Source organism: Rhea pennata, chromosome 6 (genome assembly GCF_028389875.1).
Source record: "Rhea pennata isolate bPtePen1 chromosome 6, bPtePen1.pri, whole genome shotgun sequence".
NCBI classification, from domain to species: domain Eukaryota; kingdom Metazoa; phylum Chordata; class Aves; order Rheiformes; family Rheidae; genus Rhea; species Rhea pennata.
The window spans coordinates 29,143,045-29,157,803 of NC_084668.1; the positions used below are offsets into that span (position 1 = coordinate 29,143,045).

Consider the following 14,759-nt stretch of genomic DNA (forward strand, 5'->3'; position numbering starts at 1 on the left):
CTGAAAAGAGATGACATAGCTTGGGTCAAGAAGTTGTATCAAAGAAAAGTTCTTTAAAAAGAAATCTAGCTTAAGACTACAACATAATATATTGCCTTTTTAAAGAGAAATGGTAAGGTATCTATTTAGGTTTCTGTAGTATTAAACGAGCCTATATGTATTTGCTAAGTTTCGTTAAAAACAAAACCTATATTCAATGTAAAATTACATTAAAAAAACACACCAGACTGACACTGTCATATAGAGATATGATGTGAAACAATAAAACAAACTATGCTGAAAAAAGACAAAAATTCAGCATACAAAGATGCAAATTTCATTAGACCTTAAGTTCAAGGAGAAACCAGGGTTAGATATTTCTCTACATAGACACTCTTCATTGCTGTGTTTGATGGTTGTCATCAGCAGTGTAACTATTGCATTAGAAATAGTTCTGCTGAAAAAATATCCTGCTTATAGTTTTTATAGACATAAGAGACAGGAGACTTTCTTCTGTGAAGCCTTTCCTCACTTCTCAGAGACTGGAGAACTTCAAAGAAGCTGGGAGTTAAACAGACTATTTACAGGTGAGTTTCACTCTTACCATAAAAGCAAAATCATTTGAAATTTCTCTTCAGAACAGAGCTTCTTGAGATGGATTCCTACGTCATGAAAACACTGAAAGTCAGATTCAAGTTATTGAATGAGATAATGTAGGTAATTGTGGAGCTGAGAAAATCTTTTTCTCTTCCTAACCAGGAGATTACACTTTTGCATTAAAGGAAGAGCTAAATGTTATGAAAACAGCATCTGCCAATACTCTGCACAGTGCAGAAAGCATGTTTAGTAACTACATATCTCATATTTAGTGTTGCACTTCAGCAGCAGCTAGAAATAAGTTTTCAGACATTCATTCTTTGTCTGTCAAGTACATCTTCCCCTGAACTCATAAAAACACTGAGATTGGCTCAGATAAAATGTTACTTTTGTGTTTCAGCATAAAAATGTTTTCAGCAGGGCCACTGATATGAAGTCTGGCAAATATTCCACAGAGCTACAAAACATCTCACTTGTGAATTGATTCATTGGTCCATGACCATGTAATTAAGTACATTATTTAATTAAAATAAATAAGAGCAGCAAAACTACTTAATGGAAATTCTGAAGTTACTGCAAAGATTGAAATGAAGATAGTATCACAAGATTCTTGGATTTGCCAGCTTGATTTTAAATAGAGATTGAGGAACATAAGACTGAAAGTAGTTTCTCATCATTGAGGAAAATACATAAGCTGGGCCAAGAAGTTCTGCTAAATAGACCAGCTAAGGTAGAATGAATCTCAATTTTCGTACATTGAAGTGAAGCGGATAGACTTTAGAGGAGGAAAACAAGTTTCAGAGGCAGCTGTATTTCCTATTACCAAATTTAATCACATTTTAAGAGATTAAAAATAAAGCTTCAGTATGCATGGTACGATAATGGCTCTATATTAAAGGCATGTTTGTGCGTGTGTGATTGACAAATTCTGTTTCCTACAAGTCTATGGGATAAACTGCCAATGTGATATACAGGGGAGCCTGATGTGATACACAGAGCTTCAGTACACAAAGAATTATTTCCTTACTCAGCTAGCAACTCAGTTTTTAATAAGCAGTTGTTGAAGCTTCACCTCCCCTCCTCAGTCTCCCAGCTTGAGATGTGCAGCAGGGGGGATGGTACACGAGAATGTTAAACTTCTATAGAGCTTGGACTGCCTTATCCCATATGGCCTCTACAGGAAAAAAGCAGTATAGACCATGAGCCAGAAAAGCAGGAGAAAGTGATTTTATAACTCTGCAAGATTCCTATAAAGTCTCAGCTGAAGAGACGGGTATTCCAGAATCACTGGATGTTTTAGGAGAATGCACAAGAGGATCTGGAAACTACAGGAACACATGCTGGGTCACAATTCACAGTAGTTACATAGCTCTGGTTTAACTAAAAGGGAAGTTTACCCTTTTTTCACACATACCCTGATTAAATCCAGTTCCACAAATACTGTTTCCACTATACTAACCTAAATTACTAGATTAGTAAAGTAGGATGGGTTAGGGAAGAAGGGAGAGTCAAATTCCCTTTTCTTTTTTAGATACAAAAACTCTTAAAACTATAAGAATATGGCCTAAATACAACTTCCTTGTATTAATTTTCACTTCACACAAATACACAGAAATATCAATTTTAATATATTCAGCATTTCATTAGTCTAGAGAAGCATTCTGAATTCAAGTTTCCCCTCATAGAGTTTAACGGTGTTTCCACAATCATCAATAATTAAGCTGCTGTAGCCCTTTATATTTATTGTGCTTTTTCTCCCCTTCTCTGAAAGTTACTGTTCATAGACAGACAGAATGTAAGAAACATCAAACTGAGATCTCTCAAACCCTATGGGAAGCACACAGTTTGATGATATTGTTAGTATCAGTTAAACATTGACTTCATTTTCTGCTGCTCCTTACCATGATCTTAAGTATTCTTAAAAATTGCTTTTGAAGATAATCTTTAAATAAAAAATAAAGCTGTGTTACGAACCTCACAAAAGCCCCCATTAGACATGGGCCATGCCTGTGGTTTATATAAGAAAAACAAATGAAAATAAAAACCAAAAGCACTGCCACACGCACACTGAGTCACCTGGAAGCAAGCACAAACCTCTGCTTGGTCTGAGCTGAAGAAAGGAGGGCTCACCCGGAGCCTCGCTCAGCCTGTCAACGAGACGTTCCCAGGATCAGCTCAGGGCGGGAATGTGAACTGCAGGCACAGTCTTCCTGGGGGGTTATGCTGCAGGACAATACTATGGAAAGATAATTGTAAAATAGGTTTTATAGAAGCAAACTGTTTAGAGAATCCCTTTTGTGCATAGAGGTATTAAGGTAATCTTCACCCTCCTCCTCATTTGTAGGAATTAAACATAAATATGGGTTCCAGTTAAGAAAATGCTTTTCTTCCCCCCTCCCTCCCCTTTTTTTCCCCCCACCTAAAATCTTTTATTTTCCTGCCCTTTAGCTTCTCGCTCATGGCATATTATGGACATACTCCATACTTACTGAGAATTAGTGGTAACAAGAGTTCAGTTTATGTTGTGAGGCCAGTGACCACATCAGATCACACATTCAAACACACTTCTGTTACACAAAGAACCACGTACAGAAGAGCATTTAACTTGGGAAGCCTCCAGTGTATGCACTAACTGCCACAAGCAACACTTTCTGGTCTGGTGAAGCAGTCTTACTTACAGAGATTAAAAGTAATACATCTCCAGTTACAACAACTTTCACGACTAGTGCTGCTCTGCAGCAAAAAGACAGGGAGGCTTATGTAATGTGAGGGAATGTCGGATTAATTTGAAGATCACTCCACAAAAGAGCAATCTAGGACCAATGTGCAAAAGAACTTGCTTGTTATTGCTGTTATTGTCAGTGCTATCTGACATGCCTCCCTGTGGGAATATGTGCTCAAGCAAAACCAGAAACAAATCTCTTCCATTTACATACTATTTTGAAAATGAGAGTTAAATAAATCACTGCTATCTTCCTTTTATTTCATCAGTATCATCTTTAAAATTGTACATTGCTTATATCCTAAGCCACTTAAACTGGAATCATACAGATAATTTTTTTGTTCTATGGATGCTTGTAAGTTCTCCCTCTCTGAAGTCTGATCCTATCTCCCATTATACAGACTTTTGGTTCACTTCTGTAATGACTTGAGTTGGAAATTAAAAACTGTCAGGTTTCATATTGAAATCAGAAGTTTTATCCAGAGTCTGCAGCAAATCAACTAGTTTTCCAAAAATCTTCAAGAGAACAGGTTTGTAATACATATTGCAAGCAATGTGAAATCTCTTCATCCTCCAAAACTCACAATTTTGATTTCATGGAGCCCATTTCCCCTCCCCCTCCCAAGACTTGTTGATTATTTATACAAAAATAATCCAGGATTGCAAATACATATTGGACATTGTCAAGAAGAATTTAATTCTCTGCTAGAACTGGATTAGCAAACCAACCTTTTTGTTGCTGCTGTTTTCTCCATTTCATATCAGTGCCTGGAAATATCGGGATTCAAATAATCCTGGGCCTGTTCACAATAATTGTTTCCGCATATAGAACCCACATCTAACACCTATAGGACTTGGACTCTGTTACTTCAACATCCCTGACAAGTAGCTAAAAGGAAAGAACAAACAGAAAAAGCAGTAACCTGAGGTACTGACAAAATTAGAAGCCATTTTCCTCTTGATTCATTATTAGAGATCATGCCCATATCAGTCAGACACACAGAGTAAAATAGCTTTATAATACTTCAGACTTTAACCAGCAGCGTCTGGAAATGAAATCCTCTATGATCTTCAGACATCATTTTAACGTCCTTTGAATCAAACCTCAGACAATTCATTGTCCACAGACATGAATAATGCCTCCAAAACAGTTCAAACAAGAGAAGATAAAAAAAATTCATCAGAACATTGAAAAATTCTCAGACTGTACCTTTTGACCAATAACACAAAAAATAATAGGGCAAGCAGAAAACTGAAAAAGTATAATAAAGATTTGGAAATAGCACACAACCTCAGGTAAAGAATTCATAAAGGCCCTTACATAAAGTAGAAATTCCTACAGCCTACTTTGCTAAGAAGAGTTATGCCCAGAGAAACATGACTTTTGCCACTCAATTTCCACATTTTACTGTTCATACTATGGTCTCGCACAGATCCAGATCCAAGGTACCGCAGTAACGTGGTCACGGTACCACAGCTCGGCACGGCCCACCCCCTCCCGGGCATCTTCCGCAGCTTCCCAGGCTCCATGCACTGAGCTCCTCTGTTCCACAGCTGCTCTTACCAGTACGAGACATGCAGCCGAACGCTACCCTTAGCGCTGAATGAAGTTTCACATTAATGACAGGAAAGTGTTAGTGTTTTGCAGCATGCTTACAGTTCCGCTTTTAGCCCAGGTTACCCGTGGTTTGCATTTAAACCAGTATCTCCAAAAACAAGGATTAAACTTAAAAACCTCCATCTTCTCTCAACTGACTGACAAAGGCAACCAAACCAACAACAAAAAATAACCTTTCATTTAACTTGGCTTTTCTCCAAACTTTTAGTATAAGATTTGACTGTTTGTTATATCATTGCCTATGAAGGCTACAGTTTGTCTGTATCTGCCCAGTTTGTGTATAGCTAAAACTGGGTTTCACAGAAGTCCCAAATCAGAGTACAGAACAGCACAGAGGATGCAGAATACAATGCAAGTGTTTAAGCATCCAGTATTCCATTTTCTGAAGTATGTACAAACCATGTTTCAATACTGTTTACAAGCATTTGAACATTTGATAATTAAAACTGTTGCAGTTACAAGCAGGGTCTGTTTAAATTAAAGACATTTAAACTTCCAAAATTTTGTTCAATCCTGAAACCAGGGACAGTGTCTTTGATCTCCACAAGTCAGGACAATAATCTTGAAAAAGCCTAGACTGAGCCTGCAATGAAAGAAACTTCATTCTACTCAAATTTACATGCAAACTGTCTTGTCCAGAGATTTCAGAGGTTTCCCACACAGGCCCAAATACTAAGCATGACAGTTCATTCAAATGAAACAAGGTCACAGAATTCACAGAAATCTCATGACTGTTTTTATACATGAATCCATCTATTTTTACATTCTAATCAATATGAAAATCCAGGATCCAAAAGCAGAACCTTCACTTTTCCACTGAGATTTAACTAGCAGAGCTGTCTATTTCAAAGCTGCTGCAATACCTTCAGGGATCTAAGTTGTGACCCACTCTTGGAAAATAAAATAAACTGCAGAAGGAAGAGTGGATTGATCTGGGTTTTAATTATTTAACTGCAGCGCCTGAGTAGAGCATATTCTGAGACTAAGTACTTTCTCAATCCTGAGTCTTCTAGATAAGATTACTATTTTAAAGATTATTATGCATGACAATTCCAGGCTAAGTGGTTTTGCTTTTTCATTTGTTCTTAAGCTGTAAATTCACGTTATGCTGTAAATAAAGAAAAACTTGAGTCTGTAAGATTTGGTTATTTTCCACTACATGTGTTTTAATTGCTAGGCAATACACAACATAATGAAGCAGAAAAATCAAGAGAATTTTGCAATGAAATACTACTTTAATGAATTATTCAAAGTTTGAGTGGTCAGGCTTGGAGCATGTTTACCCCATGCATACTGATGTAACTTGTAAAATAAGTTTTACACCGTTAAATGCAGCTGAAATCCTGCTGTCCTTTCCCTCCTCCCCCCAAACAGTTTGTTCTATTAACAATAGTGGCTCTTACAGCAGTTCTTTAAAATGAATTTATTCTTCAAAATCACTTTTCTCAACAATATTAAAGAGAATCTGAGGAAAACACTCTCAGTTAAATGATTTATAAGCACCAGGAAGCATACCTAGTTATCCCAAAATTAATCAAGATTAACTATAAATTCATTGTTTCTCTCCTGTTTTTTGGAAGAATGATGGACTTCCAGTTAAAGCGGTAGCCATCTAGTTATAAACCTGTTAAAACGCAAAATCTTGTAAAACATGCTCAGGTGAAGCCCAGTTCCTCTCATCTTACCCATGTGAGTAGCCATCAGTGGAACACACTAGGCTTGTTCACGTAACACCAGTGTTATTCAAATACAGAGCACAGGATCAAAAACATAGGCATAGAAAGAAAAATAAGATTGCTTTTGTAATCACCTACTTAATCCTTTTAATTGCATGTGTCTAATAGCCTGTAAGGTGCAGCTCTTTTGTGGGAGTCGAGGCCCCATGACGCAGGGACTCTTCTGGTGGCAGACAGGCAGGATCAGCTGAGCTCTCACCCAGAGCCCCCACAGCCAACGCATGGCTTTTCCGTTCTCCACTTTAAAATCTGTGTTTGTTTAACAATTGTTATCATGAGATTGAGGTAAATTCTGTATTCTGCATGCTTCCAAAAAGAAGCACTTCACGATACTATTTTTATTTTGCAAGATCAATATTAACAGGGAAGAAGGCAGAAGGCAACGAGGTCAGCTGTGAGTAGCAGTCACAGAAGCAGTATTGACAACTCATTTTGATTATTTTACACACATCAAATTGGAATCATTATGCTAAGCTGCACGTTTGTTACTCAGGCTACTGTAATCACAACAAGTCTGTTTCTAACCCTTTAGCCTTAGCAGATTCTGAAGCTAAGGGCCTTAATTCTAATGTTATCAGACAAAAAACCCTATGAAATAATTACGTTAACATGCGTAGCACTACACATGACACCACCAGCATCACAGGAAGATCATGTCTTAAATATGATATGGAGGGTAAATACTGAGAGGAATTTATGAGTCTTCTACACAGGTGCCCAGAAAAACAAACGCAAACAAAAAAAGTGGTAACAGGTGAGAAATTGGTCACACCCAGCTGACACCACAGGAGAAACAGGAGTGCAGAATGCCTATGGTAGGCTGAGGTAAAGATATGCAAGAACAATAGATAAGATTCAAAATCTTTAATTAAGAGTATGAACCTTAAATCACTATATTTTCATCAAAAATTCAGCATAGTAATTCAATTATAATTTTATTTTGGCATTTGCTAAATGAAATACCTATTTTATTTCCAAGGCCAATGCAAAAAGAAAAAAGCATACTTGCAAAAAATCTTCTAGAAATGAAAGTTGTAACTTGATTATGTTTTATTACATACTTACCTAAAAATAAGTTAGTTCAAATTTAAGTATAGTTTTGTTTATTTTTTTTAATTTGTTCTCTGGAAAAAGCACTTCTCAGGGCACAGTACATTTAGTCACATACAAGCAAAGCAGATAAGACTGCCAATGACTTCAGTATACTTTTGATTCAAACACTTTTGTATTTCAAAAATCGTTTCAGCTGTTTCTCAGGGGCATCCTACAAAGCCAAAACAGGTAAGAACTTTAATATAATTCTCTGAAAAACAAGCCCATAAAAAGATTTCTTCATTAAAATCCAAGCCCTCTGTTAACAAACATACTCAGATTTGCTTTAAGTGCTGGGAGCAAACAGCTGTTAATTAGTATCAAAGTAATTAGAAACCCTACATTTACCAATGAATTTTCAGTTCCCATATGTTGAAGAGAAAACATGAGGGATTTTTTTGAACTACAAATTTTAATACTGCATAATAGAACATTACCATCAGCTTTATGCTCTTTACTTTATTCAAGTTCAAGACTTACTTTTAGTCCTGAAAGAGCTGATCATGCTTTCCAATCTAGAAAATAGACTACCAATGTAGTATTACTCTAGTCATAACCATTGCTTGATTGATCTGCTGCTAAGTTATTTCAAAGTATAAATGAATTCATAATATATAAAGTTACATTAGGCATGCTTTTCACAAGCTCTTTACAGGCTTTTTCTCAGGGGAATGATACCAAACAATTCTATTTTCATCTAGCGACTTCTTCTTTGTTAGTCATTTCTTCTGCTCTTTCACTTTTCACACGAGTTGCCTTACCACAGTTATATCCATTGCTATGGGAACTGAGCTAGAACCTTTAGACTTCAGGCAGCTAAATGTTAATCTTTGACTGAGACCATTGAACTAAATACCTTATTTTATGAACCAAATACTTAAAAAAAAATTCAAATATGAATTAGTCAACACCTTATACAAATATCCGAATAAGCAGCCACCAGATACAGCTTTAATAGTTCTGTTGCCAGAGGTCAAGTTCTACAGCAACGCAATTATCTCTAATTGAATATTTATTGCAATTCTAAGCCTTATTTTAGTGAGATCCAGGAAAGATTCCATTACTTCTGCAGAGAAAATGGATAGTTTAAAGCACAGACTTTCCACTTAAGAAAATTTACCAAGATTACTGTTGAAAAGGAGAGTTCCATTCGCCCCATTCCTTTAAAGATCATATCTACCACAACCCTGTGGAGAGTAAGAAACTGAATCAGCATCTAGGAAAAGTCATGGGGGAAAACAAAAACAATTCAAGCAAAGCAGTGCCCTAATTTTCACCCCTACTTCACCTTCACTTTAGGCTCCTTAGTTTCAGAGACCTAACAGTGTCAGAACTTCTTCACAGCAGTGCTCTTCTTCCACTGGAAAAGTATGAAAAAGCTCTTCTATAAGCGTAAAGTTTAAATGCTTACAGTTTTTCCTATACATTCTTCACCTATCTGCAACCTCATTCAAACACCCCAATTGGTTCCTCATAAATATATGAAGAATGTCATAAGATAATGAAAAGCACAGTTAAAACATTAAATCCGTATTTATATGGCCAGACACCATCAGTCTCCACCAGCACGGTGCAGACTAAGTCTCAGGCGCCTCAGTTCTTTGTTTGGCAACGACCAGAAACGCGCACAGGAATCGAGAAAACCCTCAGTAGGGCCCAGCACCAGCGTCCGGAAGACTGCGTACAGTTTGGGGCACACTAAATTGATCAAATAAAATTCATTTTCAGAAGCAAGTAGTAGTTAAAGTTTATTAAGAGAAATTTTTAAGAAATGCAGAGCTTAGTAGTGAAAAAAGAGGGAATGTTGCTGTTTTTCATTTGCCAGCAATATGATTTTAAAACACCAAACACGGTAGCACAAGCATGCAGTAACATTCCAGTTCCGCTAAGAGGTATATTTAAGAACGGAGATGAAGGGCAAACAGATACAATACTTCCTATAACACCTCCCTGTACCACTTCTATGGGCTGGTAGCAAGCGACTGCAGTGATTTGTGCCCCTAATCACACAAACACAGCTGTAAAAGGGAATTCTGCCTGAGCGGCCCCAAGTGGCCAACCCAGGCCGGAGCCTTCGTTTACAGGTTAGCAAAGGGATAGTCCAAACTGATTAAGTACTCCTATATTTATTATATTAGTATATTCCTGTATATACTTAAATACTCCTAGAAGTATTAAGCCTGACCTTATTAGAGCTGTAAAGTCTAATCATCTGCAGGTAACATTCTAAAGAAGAAATATCTACAAAACCATACTTACTGTATAAATGTGTGTATGTATATATATATATATATACACACACACACACTTAGCTGAGGTGGGAAATACACAGCAATCCTACAGATATAGCTGATGGCAATTGTATCTTAATATTTTTATATCTTTAGCTCTCAAAAATAATAATTCAACTTTTTTGAAAATATGTAAGATTTGTAAGATGTATTTGTAAATTTTGATCAAATTCAAACCAGTTTTTCAGTCATAGAGCACACTTGCCTGGAAAATCCCAAAATAGTTTCTTATCACCTAACAGGAGCCCTAAAAATGACACTAGCTTTCTGTTGATGACAACAGAATTTTGATTTATTACTTTCAAAAGACGTTTTATATCAATATACAAATATACAGTAAAGTTTTCACAATGAAAATGAAAAAAGGTCTTCCATTTTAAAGTCTAGAAACTGCTTGGAAGTAGAGTTCTCTTGCTACAACATTCAGAACAGATACAGTTCTTGAAATCAAACAGATTTTGTATGTTTTTAAAATATTCAATATATTGTAAAAAATATCCATAAGGCATGTTTACAAAGGTAGTTTTATTGCAATGACTGAATTATTTTTAGAAGTACACAGTCTACACAGACTTGTTCTCCTGTTAAACCACGTTCCATAACAGGAACCCTGCTGTAACCCCCTACTGCAGTGCCAGGGTGCGGAGTGACTGCAATCAGAGATCCAGTTCAGTGCCAAAAATCTAAGTCATTAAAAAAAAAAAAAAAAAAAAAAAAGCTTTACAGATACAAATTGGGGCTGATAAAATAATGTATTCTAACTGAACTAGAGCATATCTAAAAAAAATAGCTAAAAATAAATAAATGTTAGCTGTCATTTATGTCCAAGCGTTACTGCAAGCTGCACTTTATACTTCCACTTTGCAATAATCTAGGATTTAAAGTTGAATTAATATACCTCATTTATTTGTGATAATGCTTTCCTTATCATATACACTCATAGCAGCCTAAGTGTTTTGATTTGTCTTCCTACAAAAGGTGCACATAAACTCACAAAAATCCTTCTTTATGGAAGAAAAAACCCAGCAGCATCATCTGTGAAACAGCAGCAGTATGAACAGCAGTTTACTTTAGCAACCAGCTGCAACAATGCATCATACTGATTTTTGTCCTCAGTATATCTAGGCTATCTTGTATGATGTTTATACTTCACGGTAGAATATTATATTTAATCCTCAGACTACCTCATACTCTGTAACCGTCAGTCTGAAAATCCTTTATATATAAATAACTTGACTATAACCAGGAGGTTACTGTTTCTTTTTACCATTGGCTGACAGCAGCACTAAAATTATGGAATAGAGATATCTCTTGTTGGCTACCTCGGGGGGGGGGGGGTGAAGAGGAGGGGGGATTAAGGGAAAAGAAAAAAAGAAAGGCAAGTAGAGTTTAATTAGATTAAAAAAAAAAAAAAAAAATCAATTCTGTCCTTCACTTCGGCATTTCCCAGTCAGAGCAGATAACTGGGCAAACGAGTTAAAAACAGGAAGCAATTTCCTCAAAGTCAACAGAGGACTTTGGACTCTACAGTTTCCTAATGGCTTAATGCAGATCTCTCTCCTTCAGTCAGCTACAGTTGAGTCGCAAGTCTCACAGGTTAGCACAGTAAGAGCTGTAAGAAGAAAATGCATTATTTAAACAAGTGACAGCATACAGTACTGCTCAAAAGGATAACTGCATGCTGAAGAGGCTGCCTCTGTTTCACCACAGCCCACAGCTGTCAAAGTCATGAAGATATCTGGGCTGGAAATACAGTATGGACCAACATGGTAGGTCAGATTCAATATTTTGAGTATTTTTATTTTATGTATATTGAACCAAGTATAGCAGCTTTGTTTAAGTATTCTCTGCTGTACACATCATCATGGGAGTGCTCAGGAAGACAGATTCACAAGGGAGTCTGAGAAATCATTTGAGATTTTAAGAAGTAGGATATAGAAGCTGGTATTGCGAGATGATATAGTTTTGTGTACACACACAGTACTGATCAGAACTATATTGAATAGAAAGACTGAAATATATTTGATTTTTCTGGAATCTTAACTTGTGTCTTTACTTTCTTATACCTTTATTTTCCCTCAGAAAATAATGTTACTCTTGGGCCCGTGCCAAAATCTATATCCCACTGTGGTAGGTACTGTAGAAAGGAAGGAAGGAAGGAACAGTTTCATTTCAGAAAAATTCCTGTAATTTACATTTATAAAAGAGGTTCATATTCCAAAAAGAGACAAAATTATTGTAGAAAAATCAATGGAAGAAAATTATATTTTTCTTTATTCTGTAAATGAGTTTCTGGGCTTCAAGTTAGCTCTGTTTTATTCTAAGTTCATAAAAATAAGACTAGCTTCTTGAATTATATTTTGCATAAATGTATCTTTAAGTAAATTAAGACTTGTTACTGTTTTTCAACTTCTGTGTCATTAAAGGACTGAAAAATCCAATTCACAGAACAAGCATTTAATCCCAAAGGTACTCACTCTGGCAATTATTGATTTGTTCAATTATAGGGTATGTGGCATCTTATATCTCACTCAACTCTGTATACTCAAAAAAAAAAAAACCCAAACAACAAAAAACCCACCTACACACCAGATATAACTGGGACACAGATCATCCCAACAAGTTCCTCTTTCAATGTGTAAACCTGTGGCAAAAGCATGCTACCTACTATGCAACTCAGTGTGACACTTCAGGAACAAAAACACCAGTCAGCTCTCTTACTTCCTGAAGCCACTTTCAAGGCTAAATACATACAAACAAGTGGCACTGTGCAAGCATGAAAAGGGCATAAAACATTCAGACTAGTAAGACCCAGACTTAATCATTTTTTAGACTAACTGCAGCAAGCACCTATTAAAGAAGAAAGCAAGCTGGTTAAGAGGAAAGTGTTTCAAGCTTCATTGCTTTGGTATCAATTTTCAAGAGCTTAAGGAAAATCTTACCTTTAGAGAGAAATTACTATGGCTGTTCCTTATTGCAGGATACTTACTGCCTTACTGACAAGGTGGTCAAATTTCTGATGGTACATTTTCCTAACTCCATCACTAAGTCTCATCATCCCCTACACTCAGTCTGTATAATCCCAAACTGCTCAAATTCTACTATAACCTGAACTCAAACATCTGTGCTCCCGCTGCTCCTAGCAAGCGTAGAATCACTCTCGTGTGCCTCCCTTCTTTCTGTGAGAGTTGTGTACTCACTTAATTTTCCATTCTTAGTTGACAGGGTAGAGATGTTGAGATGCTGTAAACATGAGCATGCACAGTCTAGCATACCTCTGAACGCTTAGAAAAGATAACATCTAGTGACAAAAACTAATGTCAGAGAATAAAGCTTACACTGATATCTGCTGCTACGTGTTAGCAAGAGAATAGGGAACTGAAAGAAAATTTTCCAGCTAAGAATATTTCAACTCTCCTTTACACTACTGCTGGCTAATTTCTCCATGAGTCCACAGAAGTGCTCATGATTCTCCTTGTCCTTTAGCTAGTACATTAGTGAAGAGAATATGTAGTAGCAAACAGTACCTTCAGCTTCCTGACCAAGTAACACAGTCACCTGAGTTAGCTGACATCCAACCTTTGAAGCTGCCTGGATACAAGAAAGCATCAGCGCCGCGTGGTCTCAGCGCACACACAGCTGCAGATTGCCAAAGACATCACTTTAGGAAAAAAAAAAAAAAAAAAAAAAAAAAAAAAAAAAAAAGATCTTGCAGTTAAACATTAAAAATTCTATAGAGACTTTAAGAATGTAAGAGATGAAAGAACTTTTCTCCTTCCCACATGTAGAAGCATTTTAAATCTTATTCATTAAACAGTAATAAAAACAGTCTCATTCAAGTCAGATAAGGTTAGTTCAAGTCCCAGAGAGCATGCTATTCCCTCAAGATAACACATTGACTGAATATGATGGTCAACTGTTTCCTGATCCAATCTTTTTCTATCCAAAATTCTGAAAGTGCCTGTGACAAAGCCATATGCACTTTCTAAACCATTTCCCCCTTTTCAGCCTCTACACAGTTCTATTTTACTTGAGAACTTTTAATTCTAAGTAAACAGTAGTTTTGCTACCAGAAGTAGAGAAGATCCAACTAACAGCATATTTTTTCAAAAGTCCTAATAAAATTTGCAGTTATTGGGCTCTAAGTACTATGGTTTTAGGGCACTATTTATAACAGGCTATCAATCAGAGGAGGTTCTCAAGGCATGAAGAGTCCCTGACAAAGGGGAAAAAAAAAAATCAGAAAATGAAATACCAACAATTCCTAATGGGAAAGATTTTTTTTTTTTTTTTTTAAAGTTGTTTCTAATGTCCTAAAAGAAACTACTATATTTAAAGATACAATACTGACACCTGAACCTTACTTGATCAATTGCCTTTAAAGTATAGGATGTAAAATTGAAAAATACATGCATCCAGCAGTTATAAGGGAATTCATTATATACCTATTTGCATTTCTAGAAAGTTGGAAGTGATTAAATCTCATTGTGGCATAAAGTAAACAGATTAAAACCAAAAAATACTTCTTTCTTTACTCCAAGCATGTGCATCTTTCTCTAACAGATTTTGAGAAAAGGAAAAATGAAGAGATTTGACAAAAATCAAAAGATCTGTCAGGATGTTTTCTTCCATCTCTCCCCTCAAAGTACAAAAGAAGGAAGAAAGTTTAGTCAATAGCCATGTATTAACACTTATCTACATATTTATGTCATGTTCAGCAATGC

The 14,759-nt window shown here is 36.2% G+C and overlaps 1 protein-coding gene across 10 annotated transcripts in view; it reads right to left on the reverse strand.

The window, feature by feature from the left end:
- TFPI (tissue factor pathway inhibitor) overlaps positions 1–14,759 on the reverse strand; it is a 224,860-nt gene that overhangs the window by 160,142 nt on the left and 49,959 nt on the right. For 8 of the 10 annotated variants that reach the window (XM_062579181.1, XM_062579192.1, XM_062579183.1 and 5 more), the window contains exon 1: positions 2,671–2,808. The exons of 1 other annotated variant lie outside the window; for it this stretch is intronic. The gene's annotated coding sequence lies outside the window, so the exon portion shown is untranslated. Of the gene's footprint in view, positions 1–2,670; positions 2,809–13,562; positions 13,587–14,759 lie in introns of those variants that run through there. One more of the 10 variants, XM_062579187.1, reaches the window with a different exon arrangement.